Source organism: Saimiri boliviensis, chromosome 15 (genome assembly GCF_048565385.1).
Source record: "Saimiri boliviensis isolate mSaiBol1 chromosome 15, mSaiBol1.pri, whole genome shotgun sequence".
Lineage (NCBI taxonomy): Eukaryota > Metazoa > Chordata > Mammalia > Primates > Cebidae > Saimiri > Saimiri boliviensis.
In genome coordinates, this window is record NC_133463.1 from 54,617,046 (window position 1) to 54,642,221 (window position 25,176).

The 25,176-nt window shown below is 38.4% G+C and overlaps 1 long non-coding RNA gene across 5 annotated transcripts in view; it reads left to right on the top strand.

Moving 5' to 3' along the window:
* The window catches only part of LOC141581474 (uncharacterized), a 323,356-nt gene that overhangs the window by 12,359 nt on the left and 285,821 nt on the right, over nucleotides 1-25,176 (top strand). For all 5 annotated transcript variants that reach the window (XR_012514129.1, XR_012514128.1, XR_012514131.1 and 2 more), the window contains one exon: nucleotides 5,171-5,247. This is a non-coding gene — a long non-coding RNA (uncharacterized LOC141581474). The remainder of the gene's footprint in view (nucleotides 1-5,170; nucleotides 5,248-25,176) is intronic.

The window sequence follows — 25,176 nt, forward strand, 5'->3', positions numbered from 1 at the left end:
AGGACTTCCTAACTCTCTCTGAGAGAAACTAAAATCCTTTCAAGTTGTACAAACCACCCCTTGAAGTGCACCTTCCTTCTGTGACTCCAGTTACCACTTTAACTTCATCTCCTAGCATTGTCTTCCTAGTAAGAAAAAGATAGAAGGAGAGAGAGAAAAAAAATTTTTTTAAATGAATTGTCTCATGCAATTGTAGGGGCCAGCGAGTCTGAAATCTGCAGGCCAAGCTGGCAGGCTGGAGACTCAGGGAAGAATTGGTATTGAAGCTCAAATCCAAAGATAGTCTAGAGGCAAAATTCTCTCTACCTGGGGGAACTTCAGATTTTGCTCTTAATGCTTTCCATTGATTGTATTAGGCTCACCTACATTATGGAGGCTAATTCACTTTACTCAACGTCTACTGATTTAAATGTTAATCTCATCTAAGAAATGCTTTCACAGCAACATCTAGACTAGTGTTTGACGAAATATCTAGGTACCATGGCCCAGCCAAGTTGACACATAAAATTAACCATCACAGTGTTATTAAGTGAAGAAAAGAGAATAGAACTTAAGGGGAACTGGAAAGGAGGAGAGAAGAAGAATGATATAGAAGCAGTAATGGGGAACAAAGGGTTATATATTCCATATATAGTCTGACTTAATGCTGGATCAACTTGCTACTTAACTAGAGAGTTTTGTTGTCCTGTTACATAAGAATTAGATTGGCTTCTGAATCAGGAACCAAAGTAACCAGATAGGTGTAACACGGTCTTCAGTTGTTAGAGCAAGTTAGGGCACGATAGCTCAGATCATTGACATTCTAGCCATATATGTTGAATATACTTGATTAATTGTTATAATGCTTTGTCTCATTTTTCCTCATAACACATATAAAACACTACATGATATATTTATCACATGTGTTAGAACATTGGTATTCTCTATGCTTACATTTATTCAACATATATTTGTGTATTTTTCCTATTTCCTGTTTTTAAACTATAAGAATATCATGTAATGAGTACTGGACATTTGGCTTAATCATAGCAACATTGATAATTATGAACTGTCTTCCCATATCGCCATGAATATCATTCATGGACTGATTCATGTGCCATTTCTAGGCACAAGATCCTAGAAATGTTAATATTCTACCAATTTCACTACAGCAAATAGGACTAAATATGTCATTATATAATCTATGATATGCTAGCCTAGCATATGAAATTAGTCCAACAAGAAGTTACCATCCCGATTTTTAGTGTTACATTATGCTTCCTTTACATTATCCATTTTTAGCTCCAGATATGTGCATATTTTTGTTATGATTATGGTGAAGACCACCCATGGACTAAGTATGGTTTTCTTAGAAAGAAATATGTGTATTTCCTATTACACAGTTGCTATTTGACAAACCTACCAAGCAGAAGTTGCTATTTGGCAAACCTTCCAAGCAGAAGTGTACAGCTATGAATCCAATGACCTTTTCTCTTCATTTTGTGAAATTTCTGACAAATTCATCAGTGAAGGATTTTGTTATGGTCATGTATTTGTTCTATTTCACTGTTGTTTTTGTTGTTTCCTGTTTCTTTAGAGTATGCTTTCTTCTTCTGGTCAGGCTTGAGATAGGAGCTTCTTTGATTATTACTCCCTTATAATTATTATTTGAGCAATGATTTTTTTAACAAAAGTTACTTTTGCATAATGCTCATAATAACCACCATTTCTTGAATACTCTTCTCTTTATGCATATGAATATTGTTAATATTCATAATTTTGGTAATTGAGGTAACCAAAGCTTGAGAGGTGGAGTAACTTATGTAAGTTGTCACAACTAATAAATGGCCGGGAATGATTTGAACCCATCTGTTAAACTCTGAAGCCCTTGTTCTTTCCACTATGTCATGCTGCATACACTAGCTCATTTTATCTTTTAAGCAATAACAAGTGCTGACATTTTTTTAACACTTAATATGTACCTGTTTTACACATTTGACATATATTATCTCTTTTAATCTTTACATAACCTTACAAGATAGGGACTATTGCTATCTTTCCTTTGTAAAAGAAGAAATGGAATCACAGGAAGGATAAGTAACCTACCAACGTGTGTATCTATGTAACAAAATGGTACATTCTGCACGTGTACTCCAGAACTTGAAGTATAATTAAAAAAAAAAAAAAAACATAAACGTCAATAAAACAGCTCATGATGAAGCTCAAAAAAAAAAAAAAAAAAAAAAAAGAAAAGAAAAAAGATAATGTGCCAAAATCAGATAACTAGTTTCTGGTGGAGTTGGGTAAATAAAGGAGATGTCATTATGATTCCCATTTTACAGAAGAAGAGACAGATTCAGAGAGATCAATGATTGGCTCATATTTACAAAGCCGGTAAGTGGCAAAATTGAGTCTCATTGCTCTTCTAGTTCCAAATTTAATGGTTTAACAAGAGTAGTATAAAGTTATTTTTTAAAAGTACAGTTTTTAGTGGCGATTGAAAGATAAAAGAGCTGTATAATGAGAACTCTAAGCATTTCCTGTACATGAAACTCAAATTAAGTGAATGGAAGTAAGAGATGCAGAGGAAACACATTAAAAACACTAAATAAGCCTTTCACATCATGAAGAATAACTGTGGGCCATTGAGAAAAAGCAATAAAAGACAGCCCAACTAAACATGCAGAAATCAGAAATTAGTAACTAGCAATTGTAAAGATATTTTTAACTCTCTACATTAAGGGGAACCATTTAACTCTACATCTTTCTTTTCGTTTTCACCATTTTTAATAGACAAATCACTTTGGTCACTTCTTTCAACATTTGAAATGCAATCAATCATGGCTTCATCAGTATAGTGCTGTGAAGTTTGTAACACAAACTTAAGACCCTGAAAGAATAAATTTTAAACTTCAAGTTCCTCCTCCTTTTTTTTTTTTTTTTTTTTTTTTTTTAGGAGTGAATGTAATTATTTATTACCAACACTTAGTATCAGTAAATAAATTTTCATTTAAGGCAGAACTTGTTCTCAGTTCTGATTATCTGAGTAATGTGCTGTGATCACTAGTAGCCATGGCAAACTTGCCAAACTTTCCGGACTAGCAAACTCTGCACTCATTCAATCACATGTCCTATGGGACAACAAAATTTGAGACAAAGGAACAATAATAACACAGAAATTTGTACTTGTGTAGAAAGTCAGATTTTAATTTTAAAACAGTTTAAATATTATAAACAGTAAAATGAGGGGATTATGAGTCTGGTCGAGATTGAGTGAAATAATGCAATTACCCATCTGAAGGAATCTGTGTTACTACATTTATACCATTGCTGAATCACTCTATGTGACATGGAGTGTATTTTTTAACTTTTATTTGAGGTCCAGAAGCACACAGGTTTTGTCATATGTGCTTCTGGACCTCAAATAAAAGTCAAAAAAAAAAAAATACAATTGCAGGGTGATACGGTTTGGCTCTGTCTTCACCCAAATCTCATCTTGAATTATAGCTCCTACAATCCCCACATGTTATGGGAGGGACCTGGTCAGAGGTAATTGAATAATGAGGGCAGGTGTTTCCCAAGCTGTTCTAATGAGAGTGAATAACTCTGTTGAGATCTAATGGTTTTATAAAGGGCAGTTTCCCTGCACATGGCCTCTTGCCTGCTGCCATGTAAGACGTTCCTTTACTCTTCCTTCACTTTCCACCATGATTGTAAAGCCTCCCCAGTCATGGGAACTGTGAGTCAATTAAACCTCTTTTTCTTTATAAATTACCCAGTCTCAGATATTTCTTCATAGCAGTATGAAAATTGACTAATTCAGTAAATTGGTACTGCAGAGAATGGGGCACTGCTATAAAGATACCCCAAAATATGGAAGTGACTTTGTAACTGGGTAACAGGCAGAGGTTTGAACAATTTGGAGGACTCAAAAGATGATTGGAAGATGTGGGAAAGTTTGAGACTTCCTAGAGACTTGTTGAATGATTGAACAAAATGCTGAAAGTGATATGGACAATAAAGTCCAGGCGGAGGTGTTCTCACATAGAGATGAGGAACTTGTTGGGAACAGGAATAAAGGTCACTCTTGCTATGCAAAGAGACTGGCAGCATTTTGCCTCTGCCCTAGAGATCTGTGGAGTCTTGAACTTGAGAGAGATGATTTGGGGTGTCTGGCAAAAGGAATCTCTAAGTAGCAAAGCGTTCAAGAGGAAGCAGAGCATAAAAGTTTGCAACATTTGCAGCCTGATGATGTGATAGAAAAGAAAAACCCCATCTGCTGGGGAGAAATTCAAGCCAGCTGCAGAAATTTGTATAAATAATGAGGAGCAGAAAGTTAATCACCAAGACAATGGGGAAAATGTCTCCAGGGCATGTCAGAGACCTTCTTGGCAGCCCCTCTCATCACAGGCTCAGAGGCCTAGGAGGGGCAATGGTTTCCTGTGCTATGTCCAGGCCCCCCCACCCACATGTGTGCAGTCTTAGGACTTGGTGCCCTGTGTTGGGCACAGCCTCCAGCTGTGGCAAAAGGGCCAAGGGACAGCTCAGGCCATGGCTTCAGAAAGTGTAAGCACCAAGCTTTGGCAGCTTCCACATGGTGTTAGTCCTGCAGGTGCACAGAAGACAAGAATTGAAGTGTGGGAACCTTTCCCTAGATTTCAGAGGATGTATGGAAATGCCTGGATTTTCCAGGTGTGCTGCAGGGGTAGATCCCTCATGGAGAACCTATGCTAGGGCAGAAGAGAAGTCACAGATTAGAGCCCCCACACAGAGTTCCCACTGGGGCACCACTTAGTGGAGCTATGAGAAGATGGCCACTGTCCTCCAGATCCCAGAATGGTAGATCCACCAATAGCTTGTACCACGTGCCTAGAAAAGCCATAGATGTTCAGTGCCAGCCTGTGAAAGCAGCCTGAATGGGGGCTATGGCCTGCAAAGCCACAGGGGCAGGGCTGCCCAAGACCATGGGAACCTACCTGTTGCATCAGCATGATCTGGATATGAGACATGGAGTCAAAGGAGAACATTTTAGAACTTTAAGATTCGATTGGCCCACTGGATTTTGAACTTGCATGGGGCTGGTAGCCCCTTCATTTTGGCCAATTTCTCCCATTTGGAATGGATTTATTTACCCAATGCCTGTACCCCCCATTGTATCTAGGAAGTAACTAACTTGCTTTTAATTTTACAGGCTTATAGGCAGAAGGGACTTGCCTTGTCTCAGATGAGACTTTGGACTGTGGACTTTTGAGTTAATGCTGAAATGAGGTAAGAATTTTGGGGACTGTTGGGAAGGCATGGTTTTGAAATGTGAGGACATGAGATTTCAAAGGAGCCAGGGGCAAAATGTTGTGGTTTGGCTGTGTCCTCACCTTAATTTTATATTGAATTGTAGTTCCCATAATTCCCACAGGTTGTGTGAGGGGCCTGGTGGTAGGTAATTGAATCATGGGGGTGGGTTTTTCCCATGCTGTCCTCATGATTGAATAAGTCTCATGAGATCTGATAATTTTATAAAGGGCAGTTCCTCTGCACACAGTCTCTTGCCTGCTGCCATGTAAGACATGCCTTTGCTCCTCCTTTGCCTTCCTCCATGATTTTGATACCTCCCTAGTCATGTGGAACTATGAGTTCATTAAATCTCTTTCCTTTATAAATTACCTGGCCTTGGTAACTGCATGTCATGGAGGTCTGGTGTACAGATAATTTTGTCAAATGAGTAATAAGCATGGTACTCAGCAGGTATTTTTTGTGATTCTCTGCCTCCTACCACCTTCCACCCTCAAGTATGCTCCAGTGCCTGTTGTCCCCCTCCTAACATCCATATGTTCTGACCTATCAATAAGTATATGTGGTATTTGATTTTCTGTTCCTGTGTTAGTTTGCCTAGGATAATGGCCTCCATCTCCATCCATGTTGCTGCAAAGGACATGATCTTGTTCTTTCTTTATGGCTGCATACTATTTGTGGTATATATGTACCACATTTTCTTTATCCAGTCTACTGTTGATGGGCTTTAGATGGATTCCATGTCTTTGCTATTGTGAATAGTGCCACAATGAACATAAACATGTATGTGTCTTTATGGTAGAATAATTTATATTCCTTTGAGTATATACCCAATAATGGGATTGCTGGGTTGAATGGTATTTCTGTTTTAAGTTATTTGAGAAATGGCCATGTTGCTTTCCACAATAGCTGAACTAATTTACACTCCCACTAGCAGTGTATAAGCATTCCCTTTTCTTTGCAACCTCACCATCATCTATTATTTTTTTGACTTTTTAATAATAGCCATCTGACTGGTATGAGATGATATTTCATTGTGGTTTTTATTTGCATTTCTCTAATGATTAGTGATGTTGAGCATTTTTAAATATGCTTGTTGGCTGCTTATATAGCTTTCTTTAAATATGTCTGTTCATACTCCTTGCCCATTATTTTTTTTAAGACAGAGTCTGGCTCTATCATACAGACTGGAGCGCAGTGGTATAATCAAGGCTCACTGCACCCTCTGCCTCCCTGGCTGAAGCAATTCTCCTGCCTCAGCCTCCCAAGTAGCTTGGACTACAGGCTCATGCCATTGTGCCTAGCTAATTTTTGTATTTTTTGTAGAGTTGAGGTTTCACCATGTTGCCCAGGCTAGTCTTGAACTCCTGAGCTCAGGTGATCTGTCTGTCTCAGCCTCCAGTCTCCCAGAGTGCTGGAATTATAGTCATGAGCCACTGCACTTGGCCCTTTGACTACTCTTTAATGATGTTTTTTTTCATGTAAATTTGTTTAAGTTCCTTATATAGATTGGATATTAGATCTTTGTCAGGTGTGTGTGTGTGTGTGTGTGTGTGTGTGTGTGTGTATTTTTTTAATTGTACTTTAGGTTCTGAGGTACATGTGCAGATCATGCAGGATTGTTGCATAGGTACACACATGGCAATGTGATTTGCTGCCTCCATTCCCCCCATCACCTACATCTGGCATTTCTTCCCATGTTATCCCTCCCCGATATCCGCACCCCCCACTGTCCCTCCCTTGGCCACCCTCAAAAGACCCCAATGTGTGATGCTCCCCTCCCTGTGTCCATGTGTTCTCATTGTTCATCACTCACCTATGAGTGAGAACATGCAGTATTTGATTTTCTGTTCTTGTGTCAGTTTGCTGAGAATGATGGTTTCCAGATTCATCCATGTCCCTACAAAGGACACAAAGTCATCATTTTTTTTTTATGGCTGCATAGTATTGCATGGTGTATATGTGCCACATTTTTCTTGTCCAGTCTATTGTCGATGGGCATTTGGGTTGGTTCAGCAAAACAGGTCTTTGCTGTTGTAAACAGTGCCACTATGAACATATGTGCACATATGTCTTTATAAGAGAGTGATTTATAATCCTTTGGATATGTTCCCAGTAATGGGATAGCAGGTCAAATGGAATTTCTGTTTCTAGATCCTTGAGGAAGTGCCAAACTGTCTTCCACAATGGTTGAACTAGTTTACACTCCCACCAACAGTGTAAAAGTGTTCCTATTTCTCCACATCCTCTCCAGCATCTGCTGTCTCCAGATTTTTTAATGATCACCATTCTAACTGGCGTCAGGTGGTATCTCAATGTGGTTTTGATTTGCATTTCTCTAATAATCAGTGATGATGAGCATTTTTTCATATGTTTGTTGTTGTCATAGATGTCTTCTTTTGAAAAATGTCTGTTCATATTCTTTGCCCACTTTTGGATTTTGTTTTTTTTTTTTTCCTTGTAAATCTGTTTTAGTTCTTTATAGATTCTGGATATCAGCCCTTTGTCAGATGGGTAGATTGCAAAAGATGTTCCCATTCTGTTGGTTGCCGGTTCACTCTAATGATTGTTCTTTTGCTGTACAGAAGCTCTGGAGTTTAATTAGGTCCCATTTGTCTATTTTGGCTTTGTTGCCAACACTTTTGGTGTTTAATCATGATTTCCTTGCCTATGCCTATGTCCTGAACGGTTTTGCCTAGGTTTTCTTCTGGAGTTTTTACAGTGTTAGGTCTTATGTTTAAGTCTTTAATCCATCAGATGGATTTTCTGATGGATTAAATATTTTCTCTCACTCTATATATTGTGTGTTTACTCTGTTGATAGTGACCTTTGCTGTGTGGAAGCTCTTTAGTTTAATTAGACCCCGTTTGTTGGTTTGTACTTTTGTAGCATTTGATTGGTATATTCATTGTGGAATTTTTGCCAAGGTTTATGTTCAGAATGGTATTTCCTAGGTTATCTTTCAGGGTGCTTATAGTTTTAGGTTTTACATTTAGGTATTTAGTCTATCTTGATTTTTGTATGTGGTATAAGGTAGGAGTCCAGTGTCAATCTTCTGCATATGGCTACCCAGTTATCCCAGTACCATTTATTGAATGGGGAATCCTTTCCCCATTGCTTGTTTTCATTAATTTTTTTGTCAAAGATCAGATGGTTGTGGGTGTGTGGCCTTATTTATGGGCTCTTTATTATGTTCAGTTGGTCTATATGTCTGTTTTTGTATGTGTATCATGCTATTTTGATTACTGTGACCCTATACTATAGTTTGAAGTTGGGTAACATGATGCCTCCAGCTTTGTTCTTTTTGCTTAGGATTGCCTTGGCTATTTGGGTAATTTTTTGGTTCCATATAAATTTTAAAATAGTTTTTTTTTCTAATTCTGTGAATAATGTCATTGGTAGTTTGATAGGAAAAGCATTGAATTCATAAATTGCTTTGGGCACGCAGTATGGCCATTTTAACAATATTGATTTTTCCTATCCATGAAAATGAAATGTTTTACCATTTGTTACAAGTGTCATTTCTGATTTCTTTGAGTAGTGTTTTGTAGTTCTTGCTGTAGAGGTCTTTCACCTTCCTGGTTAGCTGTATTCCTGGGTATTTTGTTCCTTTTGTGGCAATTGTGAATGGGATTCTTTTCTTCTCTTCTCTTCTCTTCTCTTCTCTTCTCTTCTCTTCTCTTCTCTTCTCTTCTCTTCTCTTCTCTTCTCTTTCTTTTCTTTTCTTTTCTTTTCTTTTCTTTTCTTTTTTCTTTTCTTTTCCTCTTGCCTGATTGCTCTGGCCAGGATGTCCAATACCATTTTGAATAGGAGTGTTGAGAAAGGACATCCTTGTCTTGTGCTAGTTTTAAAGTGGAATGCTTCCAGCTTTTGCCCATTAATTATGATGTTTGCTCTGGGTTTGTCATAGACAGGTCTTATTATTTTGAATATGTTTCTTCAGTGCCTAGTTTATTGAAGATATTTTACATGAAGGAATGTTGAATTTTATTGAAAGCCTTTTCACATCTATTGAGATTGTCAAGTGGTTTTTGTTTTTAGTTTCGTTTATGTAATGAATTACATTTATTGATTTGTGTATGTTGAACCAACTTTGCATCCCAGGGATAAAGCCTACTTGATTATGGTGGATTAGTTTTTTGATGTACTGCTGGATTTGGTTTGCTAGTATTTTGTTGAGGATTTTTGCATCTATATTCATCAAAGATATTGGCCTGAAATTTTGTTGTTGTTGTTGTGTCTCTGCCAGGTTCTGGTATCAAGATGATCCTGGCTTCAAAGAGTGATTTGAGGAGGAGTCATTCCACCTCAATTTTTGGAGTAGTTTTAGTAGAAATGATACCAGCTCTTCCTTATATATCTGGAAGAATTAGGCTTTGAAGTTGTCTGGGTCACTGTGACACTCTTCATGGCGCTGTTTATACCTGACCTCAGTGAGATCGTCATCATCATCAGAGGCATTCGTTCCTTCTTTATCTTCTTCTTCCCAGGTTTGTGCCTCATCTGCACAATGGGCATCGAGCCTGTAGAACCGAGAGTCAAGTGCTGCCTGGAGGTCTGGGGAGTGGTCTCTGTGCTTGTCGGCACCTTCATCTTCGGACAGAGCACAGTGGCAGCGGTCTGGGAAATGATTTGATGGGCAGTCAGCCCAGGCCAGGAAGGGGCTGACCCCACGTGGCTGTGTGTGCAGTCAGGAGATGGATGTGATTTCTTTACATCATAAAGATGCTGGAGAGACTGAAAAAAAAAAAAAGTCCTGAGCTCTTTTTTCATTGGTAGGCTTTTTAATACAGACTCACTTTTGGAACTCACTATTGGTCTGTTCAGGGATTCAGTTTCTTCCTAGTTCAGTCTTGGGAGGGTGTATGCATCCAGAAATTTATCCATTTCTTCTAAATTTTCTAGTTTGTGTGCATAGAGGTGTTCATAAATAGTCTCTGATGGGTTCTTTTTTAAATTTCTGTGAGATCAGTGGTAATGTCCCCTTTATAATTTCTAATTGTGTTTATTTGCATCTTCTCTTTTTTTTCTTTATTAGTCTAGTTAGGAGTCAATCTATCTTATTAATATTTTCAAAGAACCAACTCTTGGATTTGTTGATTTTTTTTGTGTTGCTTTTCATGCCTCAGTTTCATTTAGTTCAACTCTGATTTTGGTTATTTCTTGTCTTCTGCTAGTTTTGGGACTGGTTTGCTCTCAATTCTCTAGTTACTTTAGTTGTGATGTTAGGTTGTTAATTTGAGGTCTAACTTTCAAATGTGGACATTGGGTGCTATAAACTTCCCTATTATTGCCTTAGCTGAGTCTCAGGGATCCTGATATGTTGTATCTTTGTTCAAATAATTTCTTTATTTCTGCCTTAATTTTATTGTTATCCAAAAGTCATTCAGGAGCAGGTCACTTATTTTTCATGCAATTGTATGGTTTTGAGTGATTTTCTTAGTCTTGACTTCTATTTTTATTGTGCTGTGGTCCAAGAGTGCGGTTGGTATGATTTTTTTTGGGGGGGGGCGATTTTCTGAGTTTTTTTTTTAATGTTGATTTATATGGTCAATTTTGGAGTATTGCAATGTAATGATGAAAAGAATATGTATTCTGTTGTTTTGTGGTGAGGAGTTTCTGTAGATATCTATTAAGTCCATTTGATCAAGTGCTGAGTTCAGGTCCTGAATATCTTTGTGAATTTTCTGTCTCAATAATCTGTCTAATACTGTCAGTGAGATATTGAAACATCCCACTATTACTGTGTGGCAATCTAAGTGTCTTTGTAGGTCTCTAAGAACTTGCTGTATGAATCTAGGTGCTGCTGTGTTGGGTGCATATATGGTTAGGACAGTTAGATCTTCTTGTTGAATTTAACCCTTTACCATGCCCTTTCTTGTCCTTTACGATGTTTATTGGTTAAAAATTCATTTTGTCTGGAATTAGGATTGCAATCCCCGCTTTTTTCTGTTTTCTATTTGCTTGGTAGATTTTTCTCCATCCCTTTATTTTGAGCCTATGGATGTCACTGCATCTGAGATGAGCCACATGAAGATAGCACACCATTGGGTCTTGGTTCTTTATCCAGCTCACCACTCTGTGTCTTTCAATTGGATATTTAGCCTGTTTGCATTCAAGGTTAGTAGTGATATGTTCAGATTTGATCCTTTCATCATCTTGCTAGCTGGTTATCATGCAGTCTTGTTTGTGTGGTTCCTTATAGTGTCACTAATCTCTATACTTAAGTGTGTTTTTGTAGTGGCTAATAATGGTCTTTCCTTTTTATATTTATCACTCTTGTCAGGACTTCTTGTAAGGCAGGTCTGGTGGTAATAAATTCCCTCAGTATTTGTTTATCTGAAAAGGATCTTATTTCTCCTTCACTTATAAATCTGAGTTTGGCTGGATGTAAAATTCTTGTTTAGAAACTTTTTGTTTAAGAATGCTGAATACAGACTCCAAATCTATTCTGGCTTGTAGGGTTTCTATTGAAAAACTGCTGGTAGCCTGACGGGGTTCTCTTTGTAGGTGACCTGCCCAGTTTCTCTAGCTGTCTTTAACATTTTTGTCTTTCATTTTAACCTTTGATAGTCTGATGATTATGTATCTTGGGGATGGTCTTTTTGTGTAATATCTCACAGGTATTCTCTGCATTTCCTGGATTTAAATATTGGCCTCTCTAGTGAGGTTGGGGAAGTTCTCATGGACAATATCCTGATATGCATTTTCCAAGTTGCTTGCTTTCTCCCTGTTTCTTCTATGGATGCCAAAGAGTCATAGATTTGGTCTGTTCATATAATCCCATATTTCTTGTAGGTTTTGTTCATTCTTTTTTCTTTATTTTTGTGTGACATTTCAGAGAGCTGATCTTTGAGCTCTGATATGTTTTCCTCAGTTCGGTCTATTCTACTGTTAATACTTATATTTACATTATACAATTTTTGTAGTGTGTATTTCAGCTCTATCAGATCAGTTTGGTTTTTTATATTGGCTATTTCATCTATTAGCTCTTGTATTATTTCATTGTGATTCTTGGCTTCCTTGGATGGGGTTTCAATAGTCTCCTGAATCTCAATGATCTTTGTTTCTGTCCATATTCTGAATTCTATTTCTGTCATTTCAGCTATTTTGGCCTGGTTAAGAACTTTGCAGAAGAGACAGTCATTTGAAGGAGAGAAGGCATTCTGACTTTTTCAGTTGCCAGAGTTCTTGTGCTGGCTCTGTCTTATTTATGTGAGATTCCTTCAATCTTTGAAATTTCTGTCCTTTGGATTTTTTTTTTTTTTGCTTTTTTCTTCTTTGATGCCTTTTGGCTGATCATTGTGTAGGGTGGGTTCAGTTGATTGACTTTGATTCTAGTCTGTTCTTGGGTCTTCGAGGAGTCCCCCTGATTACTATCTCCATGCCTGCATTTCTTGATTGTTGGGTGTTCTGGTCCTTGGGGCTCCTTCAGGCAGGGCTGTAGTTGGCAGACAAGCTGTATTCTTGCCAGGTTGGCCCTATTCTGCTGTTCTTTTGCTTCCTGGGGAAACATGGGGTTGCACTTGTCTGCAGAATTCAGGTAGAAACAGGACCACTAGGATGGAAGCTCTCTGGGTGTGGCCCATCTCCTACGAGAGGCAGGAAAGTGCAATTGCCCACCCTGCCACCTGGGTGTTTCCAGGGTAACAGTAGGATATGCTCCTCAGCAAATTCAGGCAGAAGTAGGACCAGTGATCTGGAAGCTCTAGCACAGCAGTCCCCAGCCTTTTTGGCACCAGGGACCAGTTTCATGGAAGATGAGTTTTCCATGGATTGGAGTGGGGAGGGTAGGTGATGGTTACAGGATGATTAAAGCACATTACATTTATTGTGCACTTTATTTCTATTATTATTATATTATAATATATAATAATTATAAAACTCACCATAATTTAGAACCAGGGGATACCCTGAGCTTGTTTTCCTGCAACTAGATGCTCCCATCTGGGGATGATGGGAGACAGTGACAGATCATCAGGCATTTGATTCTCATATGGAGTGCACAGCCTAGATCCCTCACATGTGCAGTTCACAATAGGATTTGTGCTCCCATGAGAATCTAATGCTGCTACTGATCTGACAGGAGGTAGAGCTCAGGCAGTAATATGAGTAATAGGGAGTGGCTGTAAATACAGATGAAGCTTTGCTCGCTTGCTCACTGCTCACCTCCTGCTGCATGGCCTGGTTCCTAACAGGCCATGAACCGGTACTGGTCAGTGGCCCAAGGGTGGGGAACCCTGCTCTAGAAGGAATGACTTTCCTGGCTACCAGTGGTAAGGGTTGGTGGGGATGCCTGCCCTGACATCCAGATGCTTCTTGGGATAACAGGAGGCTGCGCCCACTGGCTGAATTGCCACAGAAGCAATACCTCTGGGCCAGAAGCTCTAGCAGGCCTTGTCTGTACCAGTTGTAGGGGTGAGTGGAGGGACCGGCTGAAATTGGGCTGAGGTGGGACTCCTGGGCCAGAACTGGCACCAAGCCCCATCCAGCTAAGGGGTGTGGAGCATCTTATTGTTCCCAGACACTGTAACTAAAGCCTCTACTGGGGCTATGGTGGCAGTGCTGGTCTGCTAAGGGATCCAAGGCTTGTAGAGGTCCCTTTGGACTTGAGAGTTTTTCCTGCAGAATGTTAGGGTAGCTCTCTGCCTCAGTCTAGAAGCATAGTAGGATGGTGCATGGGGGACCAAAAATTCTTCTATTCTCAGTCTTGCACAGGTTCCTGTAGAAAGAATGAATCTCCCCGGGGGCTATCACTCACTCATTCTTTCCTATGTTGAAGAGGTTCTCCTGGCTCCATACTGAGCCCAGATAGACTATTGTCCAGCTTCATTCCTCTCGGCTCCCCATGTTCTTCAGCTGCCTTGATGGATCCATGTGGTTTCTTAAATGATTGACCTGCAGGGTCAGTGATCACTAGCCCTTTCATTTCCTCTCCATGAGAGTGGTGCACATTAGCTGCTTCAAGTCCACCATCTTGGCCCTGCCTGGAGTATATTTAAAAATCTCTGATCTTTCAATTTCTACATGGACTCAACTATTTAGAACTCAAAATACAAATACTACAAAAATGAACAAAATTTCTCCTGTTGATCTTTCCCAAACTTGGTGTCTTTAAATGTATCTTTTAAGTGGTGTGTTTAAAAATATATTTTAAAGTTCTGTCAGCCAGGCAAGTTTAAAAATATCTTTTAAAGTTCTGTCAGCCAGGCAAGGTGAGTCACACTTGTAATTCCAACACCTTGGGGGCTCAGGAAGGAGGATCACTTGAAGCAAGGAGTTTGAGACCATCGTGGGCACCATAGAGAGACACTGTCTATACAAAAAATTAAGAAATTAGCTGGGCATGGTGGCACATATCTGTAGTTATAGCTACTTGGGAAACTGAGGCAGGAGGATTGCCTGAGCCCAGGAGATTGAGGCTACAGTGAGCCGTGACAGCATCACTGTTTTCCAGCTTGAGCAACAGAGTGACACCCTGTCTCAAAAACAAAACTAAATAATGTTATCCTTACACAAAAGATGTTTTGTTACCTTATGTGCTTCTTACCCCAGGACATTAATTTTTAGTAAGATTATTTCTCCTATAAATGCATCTATTTTTTGCATACGCTAATAACATGTATTTTATGAGTGATTTTTGTTGTACATGTATAGGAAACAAAGCTTAGCTGCTACTGCATCCACATGTTAGTAGGAAAGGTTGGAATCGGTCTATTCTGGATACTTGGTGATTGGAGAAATAATAACATTTACGACCTCCAATGAGATATAATTATACCCCAACTCTTCAGAGTGTATTGAAATTCTCAGAGTTGAAGGTCAAGTGGAGGAAAACAAGCTGCGTAAGGAAACTGAGGCGATATACCTAAAGAGACTGTAGGAGCTTGTCATCAAAACAAATTGAAATTGAGTCACTATAGAAAGAGGACCATATTTTGAAATCACAGTCCTATTATTTAAGCATATTAGAGAAAGGGTAAGTACACCAAGTAATTATCTGCACAGAGAAATACTCACAGTGGAAGAAATTCCCTAGGAAAAAGTCGTAACAGTAATCAACCAATATTTTTAAAAAAATTCTTGAGGAAGGTGAGCATAATGGAATTGTTGGGTTTGAAGAGTACACAAAGCTTCTTCAAAGGGTGAAATGTTGAACCAATGAAAATATATCAGGAAAGAAAAAAGTAGCTGATGACTTTGTAGGGTCAAGTGTAAGATAATAATAGTAGCATGTACAGTAACGACATTGTGCGTGTCAGGCACTCAGTCAGGTGTTTAATGCACCTTAACTCTAATTATTACTGACACTCTTTTTTTTTTTTTTTTTTTTTTTTTTTTTTTGATGGCGTCCTGCTCTGTTGCCAGGCTGAAATGCAGTGGCACAATCTCAGCTCACTGCAACCTCTACCTCCAGGGTTCAAGGGTTTCTCCTGCCTCAGCCTCCTGAGTAACTGGGACTATAGGTGTGTGCCACCATGCCCAGCTAATTTTTGTACTTTTGGTAGAGACAGAGTTTACTGACACTCTTGAAGGTTCAGGGTACTTGACCCACAAGCACAGGGTTTTGGAGTCTAACAGCTGGGTTACTGTTGTGACTCCACCACTGCCTATTCTTGGGGGCTAGGCCAAATCTTGGTATGTCTTGCCTCTGATTCTGATAGATGTATTCTCCCATCTCTACTTCTGAAAGTCTACCCAGCATATACCTTTTTGGATCAAATAATCTTTTATTTCAAGGAACCAGATCTGAGACTGGACTACATCAACAAATAACTCCTTATAAATCTTAATCTCTGACCTCTGGTACTGAGGACCCCAGTTCTGGCTCTGTTGTTATTATTCTCACCAAATTTTAGTGAATTTCCTCTTACCTAGGTATTATGTCTATTGCTTCTAGGATGTGGTCCATGTCCTCCAGGAACTAATGATGAGAAAGAACTAAAGGTTAGATTAAAAAAATGGGTCAGATCCAGGTAGTCAGATAATTCAGGAAGGAAGAGAAAGTTAAGTAAGGCAAGGTCAGGAGTGTTGGATAATATCTTCAGTAGGAGCCTAGCATGGGCTTCGCTCCAGACCAAGGATATCATTTGAAGTACAAAGTGTTGATGTAAAATAATGCAGCTCCTGTTCTTTGACCTCTGCACTCTTATGCATCAGCAGCATAGAGAGGGCTCAGGATCCACAGGTGTGTAACTGTAGCTTGAAGGAACATTCAGAAGTCTGCAGAGGCATACTGCTTCAATGTGGTGCGGGAGCAGAGCAGTTGAGGGTAATGGAAAGGTCTTACTATATTGTACAGAAAATCTCCAGGCAATCATGAAAACCCACGCTTTCTATATGTGTTGGAAAATATCATTCAATGAACATTTAATATTTCATTATTGTTGTAGTTAGGATTTCAGTTTGAAGGCAGACCAGATTTTGCGGTAGAGATGAATGTTGATGTAGTGAATTTTTAATGTGCTCTATTATCATTTTTAGACAAGAGGACTGTCTTTCATGATAGTGTTTTTATTCTTTTGAAATGTAAGGGCTATTCACTCATTCAGTAAGCTAACGTTATTGTCAATTATGTGTTGCACACTGTGTTTGTGCTGGGAGGAGAAAGGTAAGTAAGTTTCAGTTCCTGACATCAAGAAACCCTAAAATAGAGCAAAGGGAACTTAGAATATAGGAGAATTATCTGTAGGTGCAATACACTGTTTAGGGTGGCATGGCACATGTCAGTACTGAATGCCATGGAAGTAAAAGGATGACTCATCGATTTTATGGGATTGGGAGGGTTAAGAAATCTCCACAGAGAAAGTTATTCTTGAAATTTGTCTGTAAAGTGGGTAAATGCTCTGTGAGTAAACAAGGTCTAAGACACTCCAGGCCAAAGATTGTGGATAAACAGATAAAAAAGTATAAGAAATGGGGCATAGAGAAAAAAACTACAACTTGAAAAAAAATCTGACAATATGGTGGATAGATAAAAAGAATGTTAGACTGGAGGCAGAGAGAGCTTGAGAGTATGGTATCTATGAAATTGAACGAGGCAATAGCCACAAGGTTGAAAACAAGGATATCAAGTGGAAAAAATGATTTTGAAAAGGCAGAGTTAATAGGACTTGATTGTGAGTTGGAATGAAGAAGAGAGAGGGGTCTAAGATGATACCCAGATTCTCAGCTGGGATAACTGGTAGATTATTAAGAGGCCATTCACTCAGATGAGGAAAGTTCACAAGAGGGGCAAATATATAGTAGATATTGGAGATGGGTTTGAGACATCTGTGATTAATCCAGGCAGTAAGATAGGTACTTCTAGATTACAGGAGAGGTTTGACCTAGAGGCACGGATTTGAGTGATACTGATATGTAGGTGTTAATTGAAGATATGGGAATGGATAAGATCACATGGGAGAATGTTAATATTGTAAATAAATAATGACAATATCCCTGGCAATTACCAACATTGAAGGACCAGGGAAGGAAGGATCTGGCAAATAGAAAGAGTGGCAATATTAGTAGCATAGGACTGAAGAGAGTCATTCTCTGTTAACCAAAGGAAGAATTATTCCAAGCAGAGAGATAACAGTATGGTCAGTTGATGCAGAGAAACCAAGATTTTGAATTAAAAAAGACTGGTGGATTAGGATGTCAAATTTAACTTTTGTAAAAGCAGTATCACAAGAGTAGTAAGAGCAGAATCTTGATGGTAGTTCACTGAAGAGAATAATGGAAGAAAGACTAGTCTTTGGAGGAGCTTGCTGAGAAGAGACGGAGATAGCTAGTGGAGAATTAAAAGCCAATGAGTGCGTATTTCGAAATGGGAAGCTGAGCTTGTTTAGGCTTTTGAGAAGGGGCCTATGGAGAGGGCAAGATGTTGAAATACAGGAGAAAGAGGAGATAACATTTGAAGCAAAGTACTTGAGGATATGGGAGGAAGTGGATTCAGGAACCCAGGTGGAGAGGTTAGCTTAGAAGAAGAAAGATACTTCTTCCTTTAAGGCTTGGTAGAAGAAGGTGACATTTGGCATAACCGCGGTTCTGTCGAGCATGTGCCAAAGCATTCTTCAAACACACTCTTCCTTATGTATTATTAGCGTAGATGGAATCATTCGAATGTTTACTTCAGGTTTCATTCTTCCTCTGATATTTAATCAAACATGGGTGCTTGTTTACTAGTTGTGTTTTCATATTTTTGAATTTTTTGAAGATGCAGTCTTTCTGGTACAAGCATTTGCAAATTAAGAGTTATTAAATCCATAAGAGCTGAAAAACCCTGATTGCCAGCCTTAATTACCAGCTTTAATTCTCTCGATTCTGTGAATGTTGATGTCACAAGGCAAATCCCAAATGTCTGCTTACAGAAGTTCTTCTGACACGGTGTTTAAGAACTACAAAAACTGAAGCTACTCTCCTTAGGTAATATCCTCTGAAGTTTCCCTGAAAATTAAACCTTCAGTTTCTGGTTACCTACAGCCTGTCTCTCCTTTCTTTCCTGCCTCTCTCCCTCTTTCTCTCCCTTCCTACCTGCATCATGTTCTTTTCTTCCTTCCTCCCAGCATTTTATTTAGTGCCACCATGCACCAGGTCCTGGAAACATAGCAGGGGACCACCAGACATAGCTGTGTCCTTGTGGAGCTTGCATTCCAGTAGAGGAGATGGAGAATGAATAAGTACCCCAAAATATAAACACAACGATTATAATTTGTGTGGCAAACTACTATAAAACAAATAAAGATGGTTCTGTGGTATAGAATGAGGTATGTGTAAGGGGTCAGGCTTCTTCAGATAAGGTGACCAGGAGATATTTCTCTAAGGAACATTTACTGTCCAAACAGAAGATGAGGAAGCAACTATGCAAAAAATAAGGAAAGAGTGTTCTTAGAAAAGGGAACAAGAAAGTCTGGCAGGGTCTAGGAACTACAGAAAGGCCAGTGTAGCTGCAGCCCAGGGAGCACGGGGTTGAATAGGCTAAGAGAAAAGGTTGGAGTCAGGTTTTGTGGGGCCTTGCAGAGCTTGGGTTATATTTCAAATGCTCTGGGAAGTAAATGATTTTTTTTTCTTACATAGGAAGTTATATAAATCTACATATACTTTTAAAAGAGTACTTGACTTCTGGATGAAGAATAGCTTGGAGAGGGACATATAAGAAGTAGAGAGATCATCAGATATCAAATGGAATAGTCAAGGTGAGAGATGATGGTGGCTCAAACTAGGATAGTGGCAGAGGAGATAGAGACAGTGGAGGGTATTCTAAGTAGATTTTGGAGGTAGAACTGAGTGATGGACTGAAGGTAGAAGGAGTGTGAATGTGCGTAAGGAAAGAATCAGGGTTGACTTGTATGTTCTGGCTTGTGAAACTGAATGCCCCTTACCATGATTGGGAACACCAGGAAAAGAACAGTTTTGGGAGGTGCAGATGAAGAAGAAGCAAAAGATCTGTGCTCAATTTGTTAAATCTGAGATACCTATGAAATATCCAAATGGAGATATCAAATAAGCAGTTGGATATATATGTCTGCTTCCTAAATCTTTTAAATATAAATTTGGATGTCATAAAAATTAAAAAGTATTTGAAGGCACAGGAATGGCTTGGGGAAAAGTATACAAAAAAAAGAGAAAAGAAGCTCTGAGACATTCAGAGGTCAAGTATTGGGGAAGGAGATAGTAATGGTGACTGAAAAGAAATAGTCAGTGAGACAGGAGGAAACCAAGCTAAAGCCATGTAAGAAGAGCATGTCAAAAAAAGAAGTCCCTTTCTATGTGGAAAGCTGAGAGGAGTTGCTTAAGATGAGGGCAGAAAAGTACTCACTGAATTTTCAACACAAAGATTGTTGATGAACTTGACAAAAACAGTTTCCATGGAATATGGAAGCCATATTGGAGTAGGTTGATAAACACTAACATTTGTTTTAGAATTCATTTGTTGTTTCACAGATCATTATGACAGCAAACTCACAAATATATAAACACATGATTTTACCATTGTAGCAATATTCCTAGGAGCTTATAATGACCTTGTGGTTTTCACGTAGATCTCTTCTCTGACTACAGCCAGGTCTCCACTTTTTCACTAAATTCAGGTTCAGTACTAGTTACATTTTATGAATGACTTAAGTAAACTGACTAATAATATTGGATGGTGATAACAAATCAAGTAGAGTGATTATCCCTTTGAACATGCAGATTAAAATATAAATGTCTATGAGTACAGAAGAATGAAAGACTAATGTGAGTGAATTCAGAAGATATTGAAGTACATATCTCTAGCCTTTACTCTTTTTTTTTCTAGCCTTTACTCTTTTTTTTTTTTTTTGCCTTTACTCTTACATGTGAGTATCAGACACATACTTCTACCTTGAACCCCTTGCCTGAATGACCCAGAATCAACTCAAATTCAACACAATCTACCATGGAAATTATTACGTGATTCCTCAAATTGCTCATCTTTTTATGCAGTTGACCAAAATAGGAACTAGAAAATGATCCTTGATTTCTCACTATGCTCCACTTATTACAAATCAGAGTTCTCGCTGTCTATGTTGTAAATCAGGTGTCCCCAGACTTTTTACACAGCGGGGGCCAGTTCACTGTCCCTCAGACCGTTGGAGGGCCGCCACATACCTGTGCTCCTCTCACTGACCACCAATGAAAGAGGTACCCCTTCCTGAAGTGCAGTAGGGGGGCCGGATAAATGGCCTCAGGGGGCCGCATGCAGGGGATAGTAGTGGGCCGTAGTTTGGGGATGCCTGTTGTAAATAATTCAATAAAGCAATACAACATTGCCAGTTTCTTCTTTTATACCCTCACCATTTCTCGCTTTAATGGTGGCAGCAATCTCCCAACTTGTACTACTGCTACAAGTCTTAATCCTCTTCAATCAGCTTTCTATATAACCATTAACTTTGTTTTAAAAACATTAATTTGCAACATGGACACTGTGTTTGACCTTGACAAGTATAGTTTTAGCTAAGTGGTAGCAAAGAGAGCCATGAAGGACTGGGTTGATGAATTGTCTTACTCCATTTCTTTAGTACCTGATAGGACTCTCACTGACAATAACACAGAGACCAAATGCATTTAAGTTTTATCCCCTATCTCCAATTTATTTTTCAAGACTTGATTCTCTGCTCTGTGTCTTATCTTTTCTACATTTGTGTACAACTGAAACTTTACACTTTTGCTATGCTGGAGTAGTTTTTTGTCCCAGACATTTTATGTTTTATCACATCCTCATGTTTCCTTTTCCTAAAATGCCCTCCATCCTTTTTCTATATTAAAAAAACTCCTACTTATTCTTAGGGTGCAGTTTAAATATCATCTCTGTTAACATCTGGTAGTATATTGCTGCAATTTTCATTTTGTTGCATTGTCATTATAAGAGATACCAGTTGCTATTTTAAAGTAAGTAAAACAGGGTTGCGGGGAGGAATTACTGTGGTTTCTACTCTGCCTTACTCTGAAGATAAAAACTTTGCTAACCCCATTTGAAGGAAGTGACTCATTATCTCAGGGTTCCATTGCTATTGTTTATTTGTTTACTTCCCTTGCAATATCTGAGCTTCTTAATGGCAGAGTCAGTATCATTAATTTTTGTGTTCCCAGTGCTTAGCTCATAGAAGACAAATAGATGTGACTAAATAACATTTAACAGAATAAGCAGGTGATTCCTAAGTATTAGATTTGTTCATGAGTGGCAAGGGATAAAAAGGAGGCAACTAGATCAATGGATTCTAATAAGCATTGTTGTATTTTGAAAGCTACAGCAAGGTGTCTAATATGAGATGGTTTCTTACACTAGTCAAATTTTACTATTGATCTAGTTTTTACTGAAGTGCACATGTGGTTTTAGGGTTCACGAGTCAAGTGTAGCTCAGTGGTTTTAAAGACTTGAAGAAGAGTCCTGTAAAAGACTACATCTATTCAGCTTTCTATGAGAATATTCATCTCTTAATCATATATTTAAAGACTTTTAAAACAGATACCACTTAGAAATGTGTCTGTGTGTACGCATGTGTTTTGTGGGGTAGAATTTTAGCAAAGCTTTTATTCACCAAAAGAAGACTGGCTGTGTAGCGTTCCTGGTGTACATGCACCGTATTTTCTTTAACCATTTCAGAACTGATGGGCACCTGGTTTGATTCCGTGTCTCTGCTACTGTGAATACTGCTGTGATAAACAAATGGGTTTGTGTGTCCTTTGGTAACATGACTTATTTTTCTTTGGGTATATATCCAGTAATGGGATTGCTGGATTAAATGATAGTTCAACTCTTAGCTCTTTGGAAACTCTCCAAACTTCTCTGAACAGTGGTTGGTCTAATATACATTCTCATGACCACTGTATAAGGGTTTCCCTTTATCTACAACTTCACCAACATCTGTTGCTTTTAGATGTTTTGGAATTTTTTTTTTTTCTTTTTTTAGACGGAGTCTTGCTCTGTTGCCAGGCTGGAGTACAGTGGTGCAATCTTGGCTCACTGCAACCTCTGCCTTCTAGGTTCAAGCAATTCTTCCGTCTTAGCCTCCCCAATAGCTGGGACCACAGGCACGTGCCACCACAACCAGCTAATTTTTTTTTTTTTTTTTTTGTAATTTTAGTAGAGATGGGGTTTCATTGTGTTGACCAGGATGGTCTCCATCTTTTGACCTTGTGATCCGCCCATCTCGGCCTCCCAAAGTGCTGGGATTACAGGTGTGAGCCACCATGCCCAGCCGTTTTGGACTTTTTTTTTTTTTTTTTTGAGACGGAGTTTCGCTCTTGTTACCCAGGCTGGAGTGCAATGGCGTGATCTCGGCTCACCGCAACCTCTGCCTCCTGGGTTCAGGCAATTCTCCTGCCTCAGCCTCCTGAGTAACTGGAATTACAGGCACGTGCCACCATGCCCAGCTAATTTTTTTGTATTTTTAGTAGAGACGGGGTTTCACCATGTTGACCAGGATGGTCTCGATCTCTCGACCTCGTGATCCACCCTCCTCAGCCTCCCAAAGTGCTGGGATTACAGGATTGAGCCACCACGCCCGGCTGGACTTTTTTAAACAAAGGCCATCATGACTGTTGTGAGATGATGTCTCATTGTGGTTTTGATTTGCATTTCTCTGATGATTAGTGATAATGAGCATCTTTTCATATAAATGTGAAAAATGTTGACAGAACCAGGAACTACATGAATTGACTAATACTATTGGCCACAGTAAAAGCAATAAATGATGAGGGTATGAAAGAATAAATTGGCAATGTTATGTTGCTTTATAAAATTATTTACAACATATAAAGGAGAGAAATCTGTTATTTATAATGAGGGGAGGATAGTAAGAAACCTAGAATTATTTTACAGTTGGCTCCTTGTATGTCTTCTTTTGAGAAGTGTCTGTTCATGTCTATTGCCCATCTTTTAATGGGGTTATATTATGCAGCATAAAAAAGAATAAAATCTTGTCCTTTGCAGCAATATGAATGCAGCTGGAGGCCATTATCCTAGGAAAACCAACGCAGAAACAGAAAACCAAATATTTCATGTTCTCACTTATAAATGGAAGCTAGCTGGGTGCAGTGGCTCATGCTTATAATTTCAGAACCTTAGGAGGCTGAGGCATGCAGATCACCTGAGGTCAGAAGTTTGAGACCAGCCTGGCCAACATAGTGAAACCCTGTCTCTGCTAAAAATACAAAAATTAGCCAGGTGTGGTGGCTTGCACCTGTAGTCTCAGGAAGGAGTGTGAGAAAGGTTCAAAAATGAACTATTATGTACTATCCTCACTACCTGGGAGACAGATTCATTCATACTCCAAACCTCGATATTATGGAATATACCTTTGTAACAAACCTGCATATGTACCCTTTGAACCTACAGAAAAGTTGAAAAACAACAACAAAAAAGAAGATTGGCTAAAATTCCTGGACTTGATTGTTTCATAATAGGTAAAGTGAAAAATTACATAGCTCAGAAATCAAGTAGACAAAAAATGTGTTTTTAAACATTATTTACCAGTAATCACTACAATTTATAAATGCTTATCATGGATAAGTCACCGTACCTTCTGTCGTGGAAAAAACTGTAGATAAATTTGTTATAAAAGAATATAAAGTTTTTAAACAACTTTTGCAAACTTACTGAAATATTAAAAACACAAAGAGACACTTCAAAAAAGTAATATAAATGGTGATGAGGGAAGCCTACCACATTCAGAAACAAATTTTAAAATGCAGTATTGAAAACTATATAATACTTACATTATCATAGACAATTGGATTAGAGAAACACAATATATAGAAACAGATACCATTTTATATGAGAATTTCATACATAATACAAGAAGTGTTATAAAGCAGTGGAGAAAAAATTGATTATTCAATAAGTGGTGCAACAATTGGCATTGTTACATTATGAAAACAATCAATTTAGTTCTTCAACTTGCACTGCGCACAACAAAAGTACATTTCAGATAGAAAAGGGGTTAAATATAAAGTCAAGCCATAAATAATCTAAAAGAAAATAGAATTTACTCTTTATAGCTTTCTTCTAGACGAAGAGTAGGGGGCTTTCTAAGTTTAGAAACAAAAGAAGCACCAAGGAAAAGATCAGTGCTTTGTCTTATTTGTATAGATGAAAGTTTTGCATATCCCCTTTAAAGACAGAAACCTAAATCCAACTTAAATAAACTGGCAAACAATAGAGTAAGATAAACTGTTTTAAGCAAATTTAAGAAATAAAAGTATGATGTCCTTGCTCTAGGAGAAATACATATAAATCTCTCTTAAAAAAATAAACTTCGCACATGTACAAAAGAAATAAAACTGATAAGCAAACATGGGAAAATATTTATTTTCATTAGCAACCAAAGAAATGTAAATTAAAACAATATTGAAAAATGATTTTTGCATATCAACATAGCATACATTCAAAAATTTTTAGTG